Raw genomic sequence first — 22,454 nt, 5'->3', positions numbered from 1 at the left:
TGTGTCCTTGAAGGGGGGAGTGTGATGGCCATCTGTAGAAAAATAAAAAACCTGGAAAAAGGAATCCAGTGTGGCGGTAAACAAAGCTGGCTCGTTTAATGAACCTTGAAAGATAATTTAGAGTCCGAATAGGGTCGAGCCGAACTATGGACTATTTTTGTCTGCAGTGTGCCCCCAGCGCCGCCCAAGGAATTTTAAGGGTATACTTGTGTACACGACGCACGTATGCTTCACCTTATAGGGCAGCCGATCGGGGCGTAACTGCTAATCGAGCTCAGGTTTATCTGAGCTGCCGCACTGAGGCGTATGCCGGACACGTTTAGCTGTGTCCAGAGTCTTAACGAACGATGAGTTGTTTGGCTTGAATAGGCCGTTTTGGACTTCGGTTGCTGATGACCCACAAGTATAGGGGATCTATCATAGTCCTTTCAATAAGTAAGAGTGTCGAACCCAACGAGGAGCAGAAGGAAATGATAAGCGGTTTTCAGCAAGGTATTCTCTGCAAGTACTGAAATAAGTGGTAATAGATAGTTTTGTGATAAGATAAATCGTAACGAGCAACAAGTAACAAAAGTAAATAAAGTGCAGCAAGGTGGCCCAATCCTTTTTATAGCAAAGGACAAGCCTGGACAAACTCGTATAATAGGAAAAGCGCTCCCGAGGACACATGGGAATATCGTCAAGCTAGTTTTCATCACGCTGATATGATTCGCGTTCGGTACTTTGATAATTTGATATGTGGGTGGACCGGTGCTTGGGTGCTGTTCTTACTTGAACAAGCATCCCACTTATGATTAACCTCTATTGCAAGCATCTGCAACTATAACAAAAGTATTAAGGTAAACCTAATCATAGCATGAAACATATGGATCCAAATCAGCCCCTTACGAAGCAACGCATAAACTAGGGTTTAAGCTTCTGTCACTCTAGCAACCCATCATCTACTTATTACTTCCCAATGCCTTCCTCTAGGCCCAAATAATGGTGAAGTGTTATGTAGTCGACGTTCACATAACACCACCAGAGGCTAGACAACATACATCTCATCAAAATATCGAACGAATACCAAATTCACATGACTACTAATAGCAAGACTTCTCCCTTGTCCTCAGGAACAAACGTAACTACTCACAAAGCATATTCATGTTCATAATCAGAGGGGTAATAATATGCATAAAGGATCTGAACATATGATCTTCCACCAAATAAACCAACTAGCATCAACTACAAGGAGTAATCAACACTACTAGCAACCTACTAGCACCAATCCCGGACTTGGAGACAAGAATTGGATACAAGAGATGAACTAGGGTTTGGAGATGAGATGGTGCTGGTGAAGATGTTGATGGAGATTGCCCTCTCCCGATGAGAGGATCGTTGGTGATGACGTTGGTGATGATTTCCCCCTCCCGGAGGGAAGTGTCCCCGGCAGAACAGCTCTGCCGGAGCCCTAGATTGGTTCCGCCAAGGTTCCACCTCGTGGTGGCGGAGTCTCGTCCCGAAAGGTTGCTTAATGTTTTTTTCTCATCGAAAGACTTCATATAGGAGAAGATGGGCGTCGGAGAGCCACCAGGAGGCCCACGAGGTAGGGGGCGCGCCCCCCACCCTCGTGGCAGGGTGTGGGCCCCCTGGCCTTCATCTTTGGCGACGATTTTTCTTTATTTATTTTAAGATATTCCGTGGAGTTTCAGGACTTTTGGAGTTGCGCAGAATATGTCTCCAATATTTGCTCCTTTTCCAGCCCAGAATTCCAGCTGCCGGCATTCTCCCTCTTCATGTAAACCTTGTAAGATAAGAGAGAATGGCCATAAGTATTGTGACATAACGTGAAATAACAGCCCATAATGCAATAAATATTGATATAAAAGCATGATGCAAAATGGACGTATCAACTCCCCCAAGCTTAGACCTCGCTTGTCCTCAAGAGAAAAGCCGATAACAATAAATATGTCCTCATGTTTAGAGGTAGAGGCGTCGATAAAAATAAAATACGGACATGAAGGCATCATGATTATTTCCATGGCAGCAACATATATAGATTTTGTCATATGATTACTTATGTTCAAGTGGTGATCTTTTCACAATGCAAAAGTATGAATCAGAAACCTTATTGAGCACCAACAAATTATAACCTCGGTCATTGAAGCAATTGCAATTTATCATAACATCGGAAAGAGTCTATGTCAGAGCTTAAAAGCAAGTCCACAACTCAACTGTCACTTAGTCCTTCATAATTGCTAACACTCATGCAATACTTATGGTTACGGAGTTTTAATCAGACACAGAGAAAGATAGGGGCTTATAGTTTTGCCCCACAACCTTTTACCTCAAGGGTAATGTCAACAATAATAATTCATGCTCCCCTACATCCAATTAGATATATATATATATATATATATATATATATATATATATATATCATGTTCTTTCCAACATGCTAAGCTTGCTAAAGGATAAAATGAAAAAGTAAAGGTGAAGATCACCGTGACTCTTGCATAAAGTAGAGGATAGTAATAAAAGATAGGCCCTTCGCAGAGGGAAGCAGAGGTTGTCATGTGCGTTTAGGGTTGATGCACAAAATCTTAATGCAAAAGAACGCCACTTTATATTACCCCTTGTATGTAGACCTTTATTATGCAGTCCACCGCTTTTATTACTTCCACAACAAGTTCATACAAAGCTTATTTCTCTGCACTAATAAGTCATGCATATTTAGAGAGCAATTTTTATTGCTTGCACCGATGACAACTTACTTGAAGGATCTTACTCAATCCATAGGTAGATATGGTGGACTCTCATGGCAAAACTGGTTTAAGGGTATTTGGAAGCACAAGTAGTATTTCTACTTGGTGCTGAGAATTTGGCTAGCATGAGGGGAAAGGCAAGCTCAACACGTTAGAGGGTCCATGACAACATACTTTATGTCAGATATAGGAAAACATAACTCATTATGTTGTCTTCCTTGTCCAACCTCAACTCTTTAGCATGTCATATTTTAATGAGTGCTCCCAATCATAAAAGATGTCAATGATAATATATCTATATGTGAAACCTCTCTTTCCTTATTACTTCCTATTAATTGCAACGATGACCAAAGCTATATTTGCCAACTCCCAACAACTTTTAATCATCATACTCTTTCTATGTGAGGTCATTACTTTCAATAAGATCAATATGAACTCTTTGTTTCTTTTTATTCTTTTTCTTCTTTCTATTCACCCAAGATCATGGCAAAATAATCAAGCCCTTGACTCAACACTAATTTTTATTATATAGATAGCTCACGAACTCGATTACATAGAGGGATCATAAAGCAAAACTCAAAACTAGATCATGCCATGACTTTATTCTACTAAATCAAGATACTACTAAAAGGATCGAACTAAGAGAAAACGGTAAAGATAGGAGTTGTGATGGTGATACGATACCAGGGCACCTCCACCAAGCTTGGCAGTTGCCAAGGGGAGTGCCCATACTCATGTGATTATTTCTTTGGAGGTGATGGAGGTGGTGATGATGACGGTGGATAATCGCACATTGAGCGCAAAAGCTCCTCCAACTTGCGGATAATGCCCTTGAGCCCAGCAATATGATCCTTCAACAAAATATTCTCCTCTGTGAGATACTTGTTCTGTATGCGGGCTAACTCAATCATCTTGAAAGCTTCAATCTCTGTTGGAGTGAAAAGGTTAGGTAAAGGTTGAGGGTGTCTTCTTCTTTCACCATCGGAGCTTGAGCCTCAATGGCCTTCTTGATCTCTTCTGGTTCCTCTCTTTTCAACTCTATCTTCAATAGCCAAGCATCCTTGTCTTCGTTGTTGGAGGAGGGAGAAATCATGGTGCTCTAAATCTGCAACGGAAACAGCTCGAAACGAAAACAGAGGATATTTGCGTGATACGAGAGTCAAAACCTTCGGGAGAATATATAATGAATTTTTACCGACCAAAATACGTATCGTGCAAGAAAACGGAGTCTGGAGGGCACACGAGGTGCTCACGAGGTAGGGGGCGCGCCCAGGGGGGTAGGGCGCGCCCTCCACCCTCGTGGAGGCCTCGTGTCCTTCCTGGACTGCCACTTATTTTTCTATTTTTCTAAATATTCCAAAACGGAGAAATATTGCCTTAAAAATTGTTTTGGAGTCGGTTTACTTACCGTACCACATACCTATTCCTTTCTGGAGTCTGAAACGGTCTGGAAAGTGTCCCTTATGTATTCCTCCGGGGTTACGGTTTCAATAATATTGGTTTCAACATTTATGGGATTACCTGAGATATAATGTTTGATTCTTTGACCGTTTACCACCTTCGGATTTGTGCCTTCAAAGTTGTTGATTTTTATGGCACCGGAACGATAGACCTCCTCGATAACGTAGGGACCTTCCCATTTAGAGAGAAGTTTTCCTGCAAAAAATCTTAAACGAGAGTTGTATAGCAATACATAATCACCTACATTAAACTCACGCTTTTGTATTCCTTTTGTCATGCCATCTTTTAACTTTTTCTTTAAACAACTTGGCATTTTCATAAGCTTGGGTTCTCCATTCATCAAGTGAGCTAATATCAAATAACCTCTTCTCACCGGCAAGTTTGAAATCATAGTTGAGCTCTTTAATAGCCCAATATGCCTTATGTTCTAGTTCGAGAGGTAAGTGACATGCTTTTCCATAGACCATTTTATACGGAGACATACCCATAGGATTTTTATATGCAGTTCTATAGGCCCATAATGCATCATCAAGTTTCTTGGACCAATTCTTTCTAGACCTATTAACAGTCTTTTGCAAAATTAATTTGAGCTCTCTATTGCTCAATTCTACTTGACCACTAGACTGTGGGTGATATGGAGATGCAATTCTATGATTAACGTCATATTTAGCAAGCATTTTACGGAAAGCACCATGAATAAAGTGTGAACCACCATCAGTCATTAAATATCTAGGGACTCCAAACCTCGGAAAAATAACTTCCTTAAGCATTTTAATAGAAGTGTTATGATCAGCACTACTAGTTGGAATAGCTTCTACCCACTTAGTAACGTAATCAACAGCAACTAAAATATGTGTATATCCATTAGAGGCAGGAAAAGGTCCCATATAATCAAAGCCCCAAACATCAAATGGTTCAATAACAAGTGAATAATTCATAGGCATTTCTTGACGTCTACTAATATTACCAATTCTTTGACATTCATCCCAAGACAAATCAAACTTACGGGCATCCTTGAAGAGAGTAGGCCAATAAAAACCGGATTGCAATACCTTATGTGCAGTTCTATCTCCAGCGTGGTGTCCTCCATAAGCTTCAGAGTGACACTTGTGTAGGATCTGTTCCTGTTCATGCTCAGGTACACAATGTCTAATAACACCATCTACTCTTTCTTTATAAAGATGTGGGTCATCCCAAAAGTAATGTCGCAAATCATAGAAAAACTTTTTCTTTTGTTGGTATGTGAAGCTAGGTGGTATAAATTTAGCAACAATATAATTAGCATAATCAACATACCATGGAGTGCTACGAGAAGTGCTTATGCCATTTAATTGCTCATCAGGGAAGCTATCATCAATAGGTAGTGGGTCATCAAGAACATTCTCTAACCTAGATAAGTTATCTGCAACGGGGTTCTCAGCTCCTTTTCTATCAACAATATGCAAATCAAATTCTTGCAGCAAGAGAACCCATCTAATAAGTCTAGGTTTTGCATCTTTCTTTTCCATAAGATATTTAATAGCAGCATGATCAGTGTGAATAGTTACTTTAGAGTCTACAATATAGGGTCTGAATTTATCACAAGCAAATACAACTGCTAAAAGTTCCTTTTCGGTAGTAGCATAATTTCTTTGAGCATTGTCTAGAGTCTTACTAGCATAATGAATAACATTTAATTTCTTATCAACTCTTTGCCCTAGAACAACACCTACAGCATAATCACTAGCATCACACATAATTTCAAAGGGTAAATTCCAATCAGGTGGCTGAACAACAGGTGCAGAGACTAATGCTTTCTTAAGTATTTCAAATGCTTCTACACAATCATCATCAAAGACAAATGGTACATCTTTTTGTAATAAATTAGTCAGAAGCCGAGAAATTTATTAGAAGTCCTTAATGAACCTCCTATAAAATCCAGCGTGGCCAAGAAAACTTCTTATACCTTTGATGTCCTTGGGACATGGCATCTTTTCAATAGCATCAACCTTGGCTTTATCAACTTCAATACCTCTTTCAGAAACTTTGTGCCCCAAGACAATACCTTCATTAACCATAAAGTGGCACTTTTCCCAATTCAAGACAAGATTAGTTTCTTCACATCTCTGCAAAACTCGATCAAGATTGCTCAAGCAATCATCAAAAGAGGAACCATAGACGGAAAAATCATCCATGAAAACCTCACAAATTTTTTCACAAAAGTCAGAGAATATAGCCATCATGCATCTTTGAAAGGTAGCAGGTGCATTACATAAACCAAAAGGCATACGTCTATAAGCAAAAGTACCAAAAGGGCATGTAAAAGTAGTCTTTGATTGATCTTTAGCCGACACAGGTATTTGAGAGAAACCAGAATAACCATCTAGAAAGCAATAATGTGTATGTTTGCATAATCTTTCTAGCATTTGATCAATAAAAGGTAAGGGATAATGATATTTCTTAGTAGCTTTATTTAATTTGCGGAAATCAATTACCATCCTATAGCCTGTGATAATTATTTGCGGGATCAATTCATCTTTATCATTAGGGACAACAGTAATACCTCCCTTCTTAGGGACACAATGGACAGGACTTACCCACTGACTATCAGCAACGGGATAAATTATACCTGCCTCCAGAAGCTTGAGTATTTCTTTTCTTACCACTTCTTTCATTTTAGGATTCAAACGTCGTTGAGGATCACGAACTGGTTTGGCATCCGCTTCCAAATTTATTTTATGTTGACATAGAGTGGGACTAATGCCCTTAAGATCATCAAGAGTATATCCAATAGCGGCACGGTGCTTCTTCAGAGTTTTCAATAATCTTTCTTCTTCATGCTCTGAAAGGTTAGCACTAATAATAACAGGATATATTTTCTTTTCATCAAGATAAGCATATTTAAGATTATCAGGCAACGGTTTAAGCTCAAACACGGGATCACCCTTGGGTGGAGGAGGATCCCCTAGGATTTCAACAGGCAAATTGTGTTGCAGAATAGGTTCCTGTTTAAAGAATACTTCATCTATTTCCCTTCTTTCATTCATGAACATATCATTTTCATGGTCTAGCAAATATTGTTCTAAAGGATCACTAGGAGGTACAGCAATAGAAGCAAGACCAATAATTTCATCCTTACTAGGCGATTCTTCCTCACGATGTTGTTTACTAAATTTAGAGAAATTAAACTCATGAACCATATCATCCAAGCCAATAGTAACAACATTCTTTTCGCAGTCTATCTTAGCATTAACAGTACTCAAGAAGGGTCTACCAAATATAATGGGACAAAAGCTATCTTGTGGGGAACCGAGAACAAGAAAATCAGCAGGATATTTAGTTTTCCCACACAAGACTTCAACATCTCTAACAATTCCCACTGGTGAAATAGTATCTCTATTGGCAAGTTTAATTGTGACATCAATTTCTTCTAACTCAGCAGGTGCAATTTCATGCTTAATTTCTTTATATAATTCATAAGGTATAACACTAGCACTAGCACCCATATCACATAAGCCATGATAACAATGATCTCCTATTTTAACAGAAATAACAGGCACGCCTACCACAGGTCTATGTTTATCTTTAGCACAAGGTTTAGCAATTCTAGCAGTTTCACCATAGAATTGAATAACATGCCCATCAATATTATCAGACAAGAGATCTTTAACAATAGCAATATTAGGTTCTACTTTGATTTGCTCAGGAGGTGTATAAGTTCTAATATTGCTTTTACGAACAACAGTTGAAGCTTTAGCATGATCCTTCATTCTAACAGGGAAAGGTGGTTTCTCGACATAAGAAGTGGGAACAATAGGATCATTATAAGTGACAGTCTTTTCTTCAACTTTAATAGGTGCAGCTACTTTTACTTCTATGGGAGGATGATATTTAAACCACTTCTCCTTGGGGAGATCAACATAGGTAGCAAAAGATTCACAGAAAGAAGCTACTATCTCAGAGTCAAGTCCATATTTAGTGCTAAACATACGGAAAATATCGGTGTCCATAAAAGATTTAACACAATCAAACTTAGGTGTCATACCTGACTCCTTACCTTCGTCGAGGTCCCAATCTTCAGAGTTGCGTTTAATTCTATCCAATAAATTCCATCTGAGTTCAATAGTCTTAATCATAAAAGAGCCAGCACAAGAAGTATCGAGCATGGTGCGATTGTTATCAGAAAGCCGAGCATAAAAACTTTGAATAATTATTTCTCTTGAGAGCTCATGATTGGGGCATGAATATAACATTTATTTAAGCCTCCCCCAAGCTTGAGCGATGCTTTCTCCTTCGCGAGGCCAAAAATTATATATATAATTGCGATCACGGTGAACAAGATGCATAGGGTAATACTTTTGATGAAATTCTAGTTTCAATCTTTTATAGTTCCATGATCTCATATCATCACATAGCCTATACCATGTCAATGCATCTCCCTTCAAAGATAAAGGGAAGGCCTTCTTCTTAACAACATCATCGGGTATACCTGCAAGCTTAAATAGTCCACAAATTTCATCCACATAGAGTAGATGTTCATCAGGATGCTTTGTTCCATCTCCTGTAAAAGTGTTAGCTAGCAGTTTTTCCATCATACCCGAAGGAATTTCAAAAGGAGTTTCATTTTCAATAGGTTCAATAGGTTGAGGAGCAACTCTTTGCTCTACTGGACGGGGTGAAGATACCCCGAACAAGCCCCTCAGAGAATTACTTTCCATAGTAACAGGTGACAGAAAATTTCAGCACACTATATAAATTTTTCCTTACCAAATTCCACCTACCAAAGGCGCTACACTCCCCGGCAACGGCGCCAGAAAAGAGTCTTGATGACCCACAAGTATAGGGGATCTATCGTAGTCCTTTCGATAAGTAAGAGTGTCGAACCCAACGAGGAGCAGAAGGAAATGATAAGCGGTTTTCAGCAAGGTATTCTCTGCAAGTACTGAAATAAGTGGTAACAGATAGTTTTGTGATAAGATAAATCGTAACGAGCAACAAGTAACAAAAGTAAATAAAGTGCAGCAAGGTGGCCCAATCCTTTTTATAGCAAAGGACAAGCCTGGACAAACTCTTATAATAGGAAAAGCGCTCCCGAGGACACATGGGAATATCGTCAAGCTAGTTTTCATCACGCTCATATGATTCGCGTTCGGTACTTTGATAATTTGATATGTGGGTGGACCGGTGCTTGGGTGCTGTTCTTACTTGAACAAGCATCCCACTTATGATTAACCTCTATTGCAAGCATCCGCAACTACAACAAAAGTATTAAGGTAAACCTAACCATAGCATGAAACATATGGATCCAAATCAGCCCCTTACGAAGCAACGCATAAACTAGGGTTTAAGCTTCTGTCACTCTAGCAACCCATCATCTACTTATTACTTCCCAATGCCTTCCTCTAGGCCCAAATAATGGTGAAGTGTTATGTAGTCGACGTTCACATAACACCACTAGAGGCTAGACAACATACATCTCATCAAAATATCGAACGAATACCAAATTCACATGACTACTAATAGCAAGACTTCTCCCTTGTCCTCAGGAACAAACGTAACTACTCACAAAGCATATTCATGTTCATAATCAGAGGGGAAATAATATGCATAAAGTATCTGAACATATGATCTTCCACCAAATAAACCAACTAGCATCAACTACAAGGAGTAATCAACACTACTAGCAACCTACTAGCACCAATCCCGGACTTGGAGACAAGAATTGGATACAAGAGATGAACTAGGGTTTGGAGATGAGATGGTGCTGGTGAAGATGTTGATGGAGATTGCCCTCTCCCAATGAGAGGATCGTTGGTGATGACGTTGGTGATGATTTCCCTCTCCCGGAGGGAAGTGTCCCCGGCAGAACAGCTCTGCCGGAGCCCTAGATTGGTTCCGCCAAGGTTCCACCTCGTGGTGGCGGAGTCTCGTCCCGAAAGGTTGCTTAATGTTTTTTTCTCATCGAAAGACTTCATATAGGAGAAGATGGGCGTCGGAGAGCCACCAGGAGGCCCACGAGGTAGGGGGGCGCGCCCCCACCCTCGTGGCAGGGTGTGGGCCCCCTGGCCTTCATCTTTGGCGACGATTTTTCTTTATTTATTTTAAGATATTCCGTGGAGTTTCAGGACTTTTGGAGTTGCGCAGAATATGTCTCCAATATTTGCTCCTTTTCCAGCCCAGAATTCCAGCTGCCGGCATTCTCCCTCTTCATGTAAACCTTGTAAGATAAGAGAGAATAGCCATAAGTATTGTGACATAACGTGAAATAACAGCCCATAATGCAATAAATATTGATATAAAAGCATGATGCAAAATGGACGTATCAACTCCCCCAAGCTTAGACCTCGCTTGTCCTCAAGCGAAAAGCCGATAACAATAAATATGTCCTCATGTTTAGAGGTAGAGGCGTCGATAAAAATAAAATACGGACATGAAGGCATCATGATTATTTCCATAACAGCAACATATATAGATTTTGTCATATGATTACTTATGTTCAAGTGATGATCTTTTCACAATGCAAAAGTATGAATCAGAAACCTTATTGAGCACCAACAAATTATAACCTCAGTCATTGAAGCAATTGCAATTTATCATAACATCGGAAAGAGTCTATGTCAGAGCTTAAAAGCAAGTCCACATACTCAACTATCACTTAGTCCTTCATAATTGCTAACACTCACGCAATACTTGTGGTTACGGAGTTTTAATCGGACACAGAGAAAGATAGGGGCTTATAGTTTTGCCCCACAACCTTTTACCTCAAGGGTAATGTCAACAATAATAATTCATGCTCCCCTACATCCAATTAGATATATATATATATATATATATATATATATATATATATATATATATATATATATATATATATATCATGTTCTTTCCAACATGCTAAGCTTGCTAAAGGATAAAATGAAAAAGTAAAGGTGAAGATCACCGTGACTCTTGCATAAAGTAGAGGATAGTAATAAAAGATAGGCCCTTCGCAGAGGGAAGCAGAGGTTGTCATGCGCGTTTAGGGTTGATGCACAAAATCTTAATGCAAAAGAACGCCACTTTATATTACCCCTTGTATGTAGACCTTTATTATGCAGTCCACCGCTTTTATTACTTCCACAACAAGTTCATACAAAGCTTATTTCTCTGCACTAATAAGTCATGCATATTTAGAGAGCAATTTTTATTGCTTGCACCGATGACAACTTACTTGAAGGATCTTACTCAATCCATAGGTAGATATGGTGGACTCTCATGGCAAAACTGGTTTAAGGGTATTTGGAAGCACAAGTAGTATTTCTACTTGGTGCTGAGAATTTGGCTAGCATGAGGGGAAAGGCAAGCTCAACACGTTAGAGGGTCCATGACAACATACTTTATGTCAGATATAGGAAAACATAACTCATTATGTTGTCTTCCTTGTCCAACCTCAACTCTTTAGCATGTCATATTTTAATGAGTGCTCCCAATCATAAAAGATGTCAATGATAATATATCTATATGTGAAACCTCTCTTTCCTTATTACTTCCTATTAATTGCAACGATGACCAAAGCTATATTTGCCAACTCCCAACAACTTTTAATCATCATACTCTTTCTATGTGAAGTCATTACTTTCAATAAGATCAATATGAACTCTTTGTTTCTTTTTATTCTTTTCTTCTTTCTATTCACCCAAGATCATGGCAAAATAATCAAGCCCTTGACTCAACACTAATTTTTATTATATAGATAGCTCACGAACTCGATTACATAGAGGGATCATAAAGCAAAACTCAAAACTAGATCATGCCATGACTTTATTCTACTAAATCAAGATACTACTAAAAGGATCGAACTAAGAGAAAACGGTAAAGATAGGAGTTGTGATGGTGATACGATACCAGGGCACCTCCACCAAGCTTGGCAGTTGCCAAGGGGAGTGCCCATACTCATGTGATTATTTCTTTGGAGGTGATGGAGGTGGTGATGATGACGGTGGATAATCGCACATTGAGCGCAAAAGCTCCTCCAACTTGCGGATAATGCCCTTGAGCCCAGCAATATGATCCTTCAACAAAATATTCTCCTCTGTGAGATACTTGTTCTGTATGCGGGCTAACTCAATCATCTTGAAAGCTTCAATCTCTGTTGGAGTGAAAAGGTTAGGTAAAGGTTGAGGGTGTCTTCTTCTTTCACCATCGGAGCTTGAGCCTCAATGGCCTTCTTGATCTCTTCTGGTTCCTCTCTTTTCAACTCTATCTTCAATAGCCAAGCATCCTTGTCTTCGTTGTTGGAGGAGGGAGAAATCATGGTGCTCTAAATCTGCAACGGAAACAGCTCGAAACGAAAACAGAGGATATTTGCGTGATACGAGAGTCAAAACCTTCGGGAGAATATATAATGAATTTTTACCGACCAAAATACGTATCGTGCAAGAAAACGGAGTCTGGAGGGCACACAAGGTGCTCATGAGGTAGGGGGCGCGCCCAGGGGGGTAGGGCGCGCCCTCCACCCTCGTGGAGGCCTCGTGTCCTTCCTGGACTACCACTTATTTTTCTAGTTTTCTAAATATTCCAAAACGGAGAAATATTGCCTTAAAAATTGTTTTGGAGTCGGTTTACTTACCGTACCACATACCTATTCCTTTCCGGAGTCTGAAACGGTCTGGAAAGTGTCCCTTATGTATTCCTCCGGGATTACGGTTTCAATAATATTGGTTTCAACATTTATGGGATTACCTGAGATATAATATTTGATTCTTTGACCGTTTACCACCTTCGGATTTGTGCCTTCAAAGTTGTTGATTTTTAATGGCACCGGAACGATAGACCTCCTCGATAACGTAGGGACCTTCCCATTTAGAGAGAAGTTTTCCTGCAAAAAATCTTAAACGAGAGTTGTACAGCAATACATAATCACCTACATTAAACTCACGCTTTTGTATTCTTTTGTCATGCCATCTTTTATCTTTTTCTTTAAACAACTTGGCATTTTCATAAGCTTGGGTTCTCCATTCATCAAGTGAGCTAATATCAAATAACCTCTTCTCACCGGCAAGTTTGAAATCATAGTTGAGCTCTTTAATAGCCCAATATGCCTTATGTTCTAGTTCGAGAGGTAAGTGACATGCTTTTCCATAGACCATTTTATACGGAGACATACCCATAGGATTTTATATGCAGTTCTATAGGCCCATAATGCATCATCAAGTTTCTTGGACCAATTCTTTCTAGACCTATTAACAGTCTTTTGCAAAATTAATTTGAGCTCTCTATTGCTCAATTCTACTTGACCACTAGACTGTGGGTGATATGGAGATGCAATTCTATGATTAACGTCATATTTAGCAAGCATTTTACGGAAAGCACCATGAATAAAGTGTGAACCACCATCAGTCATTAAATATCTAGGGACTCCAAACCTCGGAAAAATAACTTCCTTAAGCATTTTAATAGAAGTGTTATGATCAGCACTACTAGTTGGAATAGCTTCTACCCACTTAGTAACGTAATCAACAGCAACTAAAATATGTGTATATCCATTAGAGGCAGGAAAAGGTCCCATATAATCAAAGCCCCAAACATCAAATGGTTCAATAACAAGTGAATAATTCATAGGCATTTCTTGACGTCTACTAATATTACCAATTCTTTGACATTCATCGCAAGACAAAACAAACTTACGGGCATCCTTGAAGAGAGTAGGCCAATAAAAACCGGATTGCAATACCTTATGTGCAGTTCTATCTCCAGCGTGGTGTCCTCCATAAGCTTCGGAGTGACACTTGCGTAGGATCTGTTCCTGTTCATGCTCAGGTACACAACGTCTAATAACACCATCTACTCCTTCTTTATAAAGATGTGGGTCATCCCAAAAGTAATGTCGCAAATCATAGAAAAACTTTTTCTTTTGTTGGTATGTGAAGCTAGGTGGTATAAATTTAGCGACAATATAATTAGCATAATCAGCATACCATGGAGTGCTACGAGAAGTGCTTATGACATTTAATTGCTCATCAGGGAAGCTATCATCAATAGGTAGTGGGTCATCAAGAACATTCTCTAACCTAGATAAGTTATCTGCAACGGGGTTCTCAGCTCCTTTTCTATCAACAATATGCAAATCAAATTCTTGCAGCAAGAGAACCCATCTAATAAGTCTAGGTTTTGCATCTTTCTTTTCCATAAGATATTTAATAGCAGCATGATCAGTGTGAATAGTTACTTTAGAGTCTACAATATAGGGTCTGAATTTATCACAAGCAAATACAACTGCTAAAAGTTCCTTTTCGGTAGTAGCATAATTTCTTTGAGCATTGTCTAGAGTCTTACTAGCATAATGAATAACATTTAATTTCTTATCAACTCTTTGCCCTAGAACAGCACCTACAGCATAATCACTAGCATCACACATAATTTCAAAGGGTAAATTCCAATCAGGTGGCTGAACAACAGGTGCAGAGACTAATGCTTTCTTAAGTATTTCAAATGCTTCTACACAATCATCATCAAAGACAAATGGTACATCTTTTTGTAATAAATTAGTCAGAGGCCGAGAAATTTTTGAGAAGTCCTTAATGAACCTCCTATAAAATCCAGCGTGACCAAGGAAACTTCTTATACCTTTGATGTCCTTGGGACATGGCATCTTTTCAATAGCATCAACCTTGGCTTTATCAACTTCAATACCTCTTTCAGAAACTTTGTGCCCCAAGACAATACCTTCATTAACCATAAAGTGGCACTTTTCCCAATTCAAGACAAGATTAGTTTCTTCACATCTCTGCAAAACTCGATCAAGATTGCTCAAGCAATCATCAAAAGAGGAACCATAGACGGAAAATCGTCCATGAAAACCTCACAAATTTTTTCACAAAAGTCAGAGAATATAGCCATCATGCATCTTTGAAAGGTAGCAGGTGCATTACATAAACCAAAAGGCATACGTCTATAAGCAAAAGTACCAAAAGGGCATGTAAAAGTAGTCTTTGATTGATCTTTAGCCGACACAGGTATTTGAGAGAAACCAGAATAACCATCTAGAAAGCAATAATGTGTATGTTTGCATAATCTTTCTAGCATTTGATCAATAAAAGGTAAGGGGTAATGATCTTTCTTAGTAGCTTTATTTAATTTGCGGAAATCAATTACCATCCTATAGCCTGTGATAATTCTTTGCGGGATCAATTCATCTTTATCATTAGGGACAACAGTAATACCTCCCTTCTTAGGGACACAATGGACAGGACTTACCCACTGACTATCAGCAACGGGATAAATTATACCTGCCTCCAGAAGCTTGAGTATTTCTTTTCTTACCACTTCTTTCATTTTAGGATTCAGACGTCGTTGAGGATCACGAACTGGTTTGGCATCCGCTTCCAAATTTATTTTATGTTGACATAGAGTGGGACTAATGCCCTTAAGATCATCAAGAGTATATCCAATAGCGGCACGGTGCTTCTTCAGAGTTTTCAATAATCTTTCTTCTTCATGCTCTGAAAGGTTAGCACTAATAATAACAGGATATATTTTCTTTTCATCAAGATAAGCATATTTAAGATTATCAGGCAACGGTTTAAGCTCAAACACGGGATCACCCTTGGGTGGAGGAGGATCCCCTAGGATTTCAACAGGCAAATTGTGTTGCAGAATAGGTTCCTGTTTAAAGAATACTTCATCTATTTCCCTTCTTTCATTCATGAACATATCATTTTCATGGTCTAGCAAATATTGTTCTAAAGGATCACTAGGAGGTACAGCAATAGAAGCAAGACCAATAATTTCATCCTTACTAGGCGATTCTTCCTCACGATGTTGTTTACTAAATTTAGAGAAATTAAACTCATGAACCATATCATCCAAGCCAATAGTAACAACATTCTTTTCGCAGTCTATCTTAGCATTAACAGTACTCAAGAAGGGTCTACCAAATATAATGGGACAAAAGCTATCTTGTGGGGAACCGAGAACAAGAAAATCAGCAGGATATTTAGTTTTCCCACACAAGACTTCAACATCTCTAACAATTCCCACTGGTGAAATAGTATCTCTATTGGCAAGTTTAATTGTGACATCAATTTCTTCTAACTCAGCAGGTGCAATTTCATGCTTAATTTCTTTATATAATTCATAAGGTATAACACTAGCACTAGCACCCATATCACATAAGCCATGATAACAATGATCTCCTATTTTAACAGAAATAACAGGCACGCCTACCACAGGTCTATGTTTATCTTTAGCACAAGGTTTAGCAATTCTAGCAGTTTCACCATAGAATTGAATAACATGCCCATCAATATTATCAGACAAGAGATCTTTAACAATAGCAATATTAGGTTCTACTTTGATTTGCTCAGGAGGTGTATAAGTTCTAATATTGCTTTTACGAACAACAGTTGAAGCTTTAGCATGATCCTTCATTCTAACAGGGAAAGGTGGTTTCTCGACATAAGAAGTGGGAACAATAGGATCATTATAAGTGACAGTCTTTTCTTCAACTTTAATAGGTGCAGCTACTTTTACTTCTATGGGAGGATGATATTTAAACCACTTCTCCTTGGGGAGATCAACATAGGTAGCAAAAGATTCACAGAAAGAAGCTACTATCTCAGAGTCAAGTCCATATTTAGTGCTAAACTTACGGAAAATATCGGTATCCATAAAAGATTTAACACAATCAAACTTAGGTGTCATACCTGACTCCTTACCTTCGTCGAGGTCCCAATCTTCAGAGTTGCGTTTAATTCTATCCAATAAATTCCATCTGAATTCAATAGTCTTCATCATAAAAGAGCCAGCACAAGAAGTATCGAGCATGGTGCGATTGTCATCAGAAAGCCGAGCATAAAAACTTTGAACAATTATTTCTCTTGAGAGCTCATGATTGGGGCATGAATATAACATTGATTTAAGCCTCCCCCAAGCTTGAGCGATGCTTTCTCCTTCGCGAGGCCAAAAATTATATATATAATTGCGATCACGGTGAACAAGATGCATAGGGTAATACTTTTGATGAAATTCCAGTTTCAATCTTTTATAGTTCCATGATCTCGTATCATCACATAGCCTATACCATGTCAATGCGTCTCCCTTCAAAGATAAAGGGAAGGCCTTCTTCTTAACAACATCATCGGGTATACCTGCAAGCTTAAATAGTCCACAAACTTCATCCACATAGAGTAGATGTTCATCAGGATGCTTTGTTCCATCTCCTGTAAAAGTGTTAGCTAGCAGTTTTTCCATCATACCCGAAGGAATTTCAAAAGGAGTTTCATTTTCAATAGGTTCAGTAGGTTGAGGAGCAACTCTTTGCTCTACTGGACGGGGTGAAGATACCCCGAACAAGCCCCTCAGAGAATTACTTTCCATAGTAACAAGTGACAGAAAATTTCAGCACACTATATAAATTTTCCTTACCAAATTCCACCTACCAAAGGTGCTACACTCCCCGGCAACGGCGCCAGAAAAGAGTCTTGATGACCCACAAGTATAGGGGATCTATCGTAGTCCTTTCGATAAGTAAGAGTGTCGAACCCAACGAGGAGCAGAAGGAAATGATAAGCGGTTTTCAGCAAGGTATTCTCTGCAAGTACTGAAATAAGTGGTAACAGATAGTTTTGTGATAAGATAAATTGTAACGAGCAACAAGTAACAAAAGTAAATAAAGTGCAGCAAGGTGGCCCAATCCTTTTTATAGCAAAGGACAAGCCTGGACAAACTCTTATAATAGGAAAAGCGCTCCCGAGGACACATGGGAATATCGTCAAGCTAGTTTTCATCACGCTCATATGATTCGCGTTCGGTACTTTGATAATTTGATATGTGGGTGGACCGGTGCTTGGGTGCTGTTCTTACTTGAACAAGCATCCCACTTATGATTAACCTCTATTGCAAGCATCCGCAACTACAACAAAAGTATTAAGGTAAACCTAACCATAGCATGAAACATATGGATCCAAATCAGCCCCTTACGAAGCAACGCATAAACTAGGGTTTAAGCTTCTGTCACTCTAGCAACCCATCATCTACTTATTACTTCCCAATGCCTTCCTCTAGGCCCAAATAATGGTGAAGTGTTATGTAGTCGACGTTCACATAACACCACTAGAGGCTAGACAACATACATCTCATCAAAATATCGAACGAATACCAAATTCACATGACTACTAATAGCAAGACTTCTCCCTTGTCCTCAGGAACAAACGTAACTACTCACAAAGCATATTCATGTTCATAATCAGAGGGGTAATAATATGCATAAAGGATCTGAACATATGATCTTCCACCAAATAAACCAACTAGCATCAACTACAAGGAGTAATCAACACTACTAGCAACCTACTAGCACCAATCCCGGACTTGGAGACAAGAATTGGATACAAGAGATGAACTAGGGTTTGGAGATGAGATGGTGCTGGTGAAGATGTTGATGGAGATTGCCCTCTCCCGATGAGAGGATCGTTGGTGATGACGTTGGTGATGATTTCCCCCTCCCGGAGGGAAGTGTCCCCGGCAGAACAGCTCTGCCGGAGCCCTAGATTGGTTCCGCAAAGGTTCCGCCTCGTGGCGGCGGAGTCTCGTCCCGAAAGGTTTCTTAATGTTTTCTTCTCATTGAAAGACTGCATATAGGAGAAGATGGGCGTCGGAGAGCCACCAGGGGGCCCATGAGGTAGGGGGCGTGCCCCCCACCCTCGTGAGCAGGGTGTGTGCACCCTGGCCTTCATCTTTGGCGATGATTTTTCTTTATTTATTTTAAGATATTCCGTGGAGTTTCAGGACTTTTGGAGTTGCGCAGAATAGGTCTCCAATATTTGCTCCTTTTCCAGCCCAGAATTCCAGCTGCCGGCATTCTCCCTCTTCATGTAAACCTTGTAAAATAAGAGATAAGAGCCATAAGTATTGTGACATAACGTGAAATAACAACCCATAATGCAATAAATATTGATATAAAAGCATCATGCAAAATGCACGTATCAGCTGCTAGGGCCGCAGTGTCCTCCTCCGTACGGAGAGAGCGCTCCATATTTCCATTGACCGTAATGACGCCACGTGGTCCAGGCATTTTGAGCTTTAAATAAGCATAATGCGGGACTGCATTAAAGCGGGCGAAGGTCGTTCTTCCGAGTAGTGCATGATAGCCACTTCGGAACGGAGCAATGTCGAATATTAGCTCTTCGCTTCGAAAATTATCGGGAGAGCCGAATATGACCTCCAATGTTAAAGAGCCCGTGCAGCGGGCCTCTATGCCCGGTATAACTCCTTTAAAGGTTGTGCTGCTTGGCTTGATTCTTGACGGTTCTATCCCCATCTTGCGGACAGTGTCCTGATATATTAGATTGAGCCTGCTGTCACCGTCCATAAGGACTCGAGTGAGATGGTATCCGTCGATTATTGGATCGAGCACTAGGGCAGCCGAACCCCCGTGACGGATACTAGTCGAATGATCCCTGCGATCAAAAGTGATCGGACAGGCCGACCATGGGTTGAATTTGGGGGCAACAGGCTCAACGACATAGACATCTCGGAGTGCGTGCTTGCGCTCCCTCTTTGGGATATGAGTGACATAGATCATGTTCACTGTTTTGATCTCCGGTGGAAATTTCTTCTGTCCCCCCATGTTCGTCTGGCGAGATTCATCCTTGTTGTCACTCTGAGGTCCCTTCCCCTTGTGCTTGGCGGTGAGCTTGCCGGCCCGCTTGAAGACCCAACAACTGCAGTTGGTATGGTTCACAGGTTTAGCAGGGGTGCCATGGATCTGGCAGGGCCTGTCTAATATTTTGTCTAAGCTAGATGGACCATCTTTGTTGCCTTTAAATGGTTTCTTCCACTGACCGGGTCTAGAACCACTGAATCCGGCGTTTACTTCTGTATCATCTGGGCTTCCAGCATTGTTTCGATGTTTCTTTTTGTTACATTGTGGCTTTCCATTGTTATCCCTGACCTCGGATGTGCCAGGGTCGATGGTGCTGCTATGAGCTAACCAGTTGTCCTCGCTCGCACAAAAACGGGTCATGAGTGTAGTTAGGGCTACCATTGTCCTTGGCTTTTCTTGGCCGAGGTGTCTAGCAAGCCATTCGTCCCGGACACAGTGCTTGAAGGCTGCTCAGGCTTCGGCGTCCGGACAATCGATGATTTGGTTCTTCTTAGTGAGAAACGCGGATCCGTAGATGGATCTGGTCTTGCCAGCCTTTATGTTCAGGTCCTCACATAGATCGTGTTTCTGGTCCTGAGTCACGGCCTCCCTTCCTTTACGGGGAAGGTGTGCAGGCTTGCGTACGCCATTGCTAGCCACTCTGTCTCGTCCACGAGGTGGTCGGTCCGGCTTGTCAGCGATATTGTTTTTCGGCGGTATGGGTGCAATAGCCTTGTCGTCGAATTCGGGCAGCAGTTTATGCTTAGGGTAGCCCTTTGTTTGGCGATTACAACCATACTTTTCCTTGGCGTCTACCACTTCATTCCATCTATCATTGAGTGTATCCTGTGCGGCTTTAAGCCGCTGCTTCTGCTTCTTCAGGCTCCTTGGGGTGGCGATAAGCCTTCGATGGAGGCGCTCTTGTTCTAAGGGTTCTTCTGGGACGACGAATTCGTCGTCGCCCAGGCTGACCTCTTCTTCGGAGACAGGTTGATAATTGCTATCTTCGGCATTGCTATGGTCAGACAACGACCACGGACTGTGTTCGCCGTCCTCTTGCTCATCCTGCTCCGTCGCTGGATCTACGAGGTCCTCGGCTTGGTCCGGATTATCACCGTTGCCGGTGACAATGTTGCTATCTTTCCCTTTGCCGGATCGAGATCGGCGCTTTTGACGCTGACGCTTGGGAGGTTCATCGACAGGCTTATCGTTATTGCCGTCGGCCTCCTTCTCTTTTAAGTGTGTCCACCATATATATATCATATGAGGAGGTGGCTGTCCAGCGCCCTGTAAGCGGTGGTTTTTGTGCCTGCTCCTCTCCGGCATCATCGTCCATACCGTTGATGTCTTCAGAGCCATAATCGAGCATGTCGGTTAAGTCTTCGACAGTGGCTATAAAGTGGGTGGTGGGTGGGAAGCAGAATTCTCCATCATTAGCTTCCAATTCAAGCCGGATATAATTCGGCTGAGAGTCTCCTGATAAGGAGAGGGCTTTTAATGAGTTTAGCACATCTCCTAAAGGCGAGTGCCGAAAGATGTCCGCGGAGCTGAACTCAACGATCGGCGCCTGATCAAGTTCGATGGGCGCGGATGCACGCGGTTCGGAACCTATGGCCGGAGATGAGTCTGAGGTTCTGTTGACATAGGCCCCGCTCGAGGTTGGATCTGTGTGCGGCTCTAACGCCGTTGAGTCTGTGGCCTCCGTGATGGGGTTGGGCTTCCCGTCCTCGGACGGTGCAGTCTGCTCCGGATCTAGGGCCAGAGCAGTTACATGCGCTATCTCCTGAGCATGGTCCGATGACAGATTTAGGTCATGTTCATCGTGGTGGCAGGGAGCGATTGTCATGGGCTCGAATCCTGCGAAGATCAAGTCCCTGCGGATATCGGCAACATAATTCAAGCTTCCAAACCTGATCTGATGACCAAGGGCATAGCTGTCGATCTGCTCTGGATGGCCAAGCGAGTTGGCCCATAATGCGAAGCCGCCGAATACGAAGGTCTGTCTAGGGAGGAAAAACTCGCCATGGACTGCGTTGTTGTAGATGATTGACGGAGCCATCAAACCTTTTGGTGATGACGTAGCGGAACTCTCAATGAAAGCACCAATGTCGCTGTCAAAACCGGCGGATCTCGGGTAGGGGGTCCCAAACTGTGCGTCTAAGGCTGATGGTAACAGGGGGGAGGGGACACGATGTTTACCTAGGTTCGGGCCCTCTCTATGGAGGTAATACCCTACTTCCTGCTTGATTGATCTTGATGAATATGAGTATTACAAGAGCTGATCTACCACGAGATCGTAATGGCTAAAACCCTAGAAGTCTAGCATGTATGATTATGATTGCCTCTACGGACTAAGCCCTCCGGTTTATATAGACACCAGAGGGGGCTAGGGTTTTACAAAGTCAGTTACAGAGAAGGGAATCTACATATCCGAACGCCAAGCTTGCCGTCCACGCAAAGGAGAGTCCCATCCGGACACAGGAAGAAGTATTATGTCTTGTATCTTCATAGCCCAACAGTCTGGCCCATGTAAATAGTCCGGACGCCCGAGGACCCCTTAATCCAGGATTCCCTCAGTGGTGGCGGGATCTGTCTCGCCCTCTTCTGGTGTGGGGGGCCACGGGGGGCTTCTCCTCCATCCATGACGGCGG

This window comes from Triticum aestivum, chromosome 2B (assembly GCF_018294505.1).
Source record: "Triticum aestivum cultivar Chinese Spring chromosome 2B, IWGSC CS RefSeq v2.1, whole genome shotgun sequence".
NCBI classification, from domain to species: Eukaryota; Viridiplantae; Streptophyta; class Magnoliopsida; order Poales; family Poaceae; genus Triticum; species Triticum aestivum.
The sequence above is the reverse complement of the archived record's forward strand: the minus strand, read 5'-3'. Positions refer to the sequence as shown.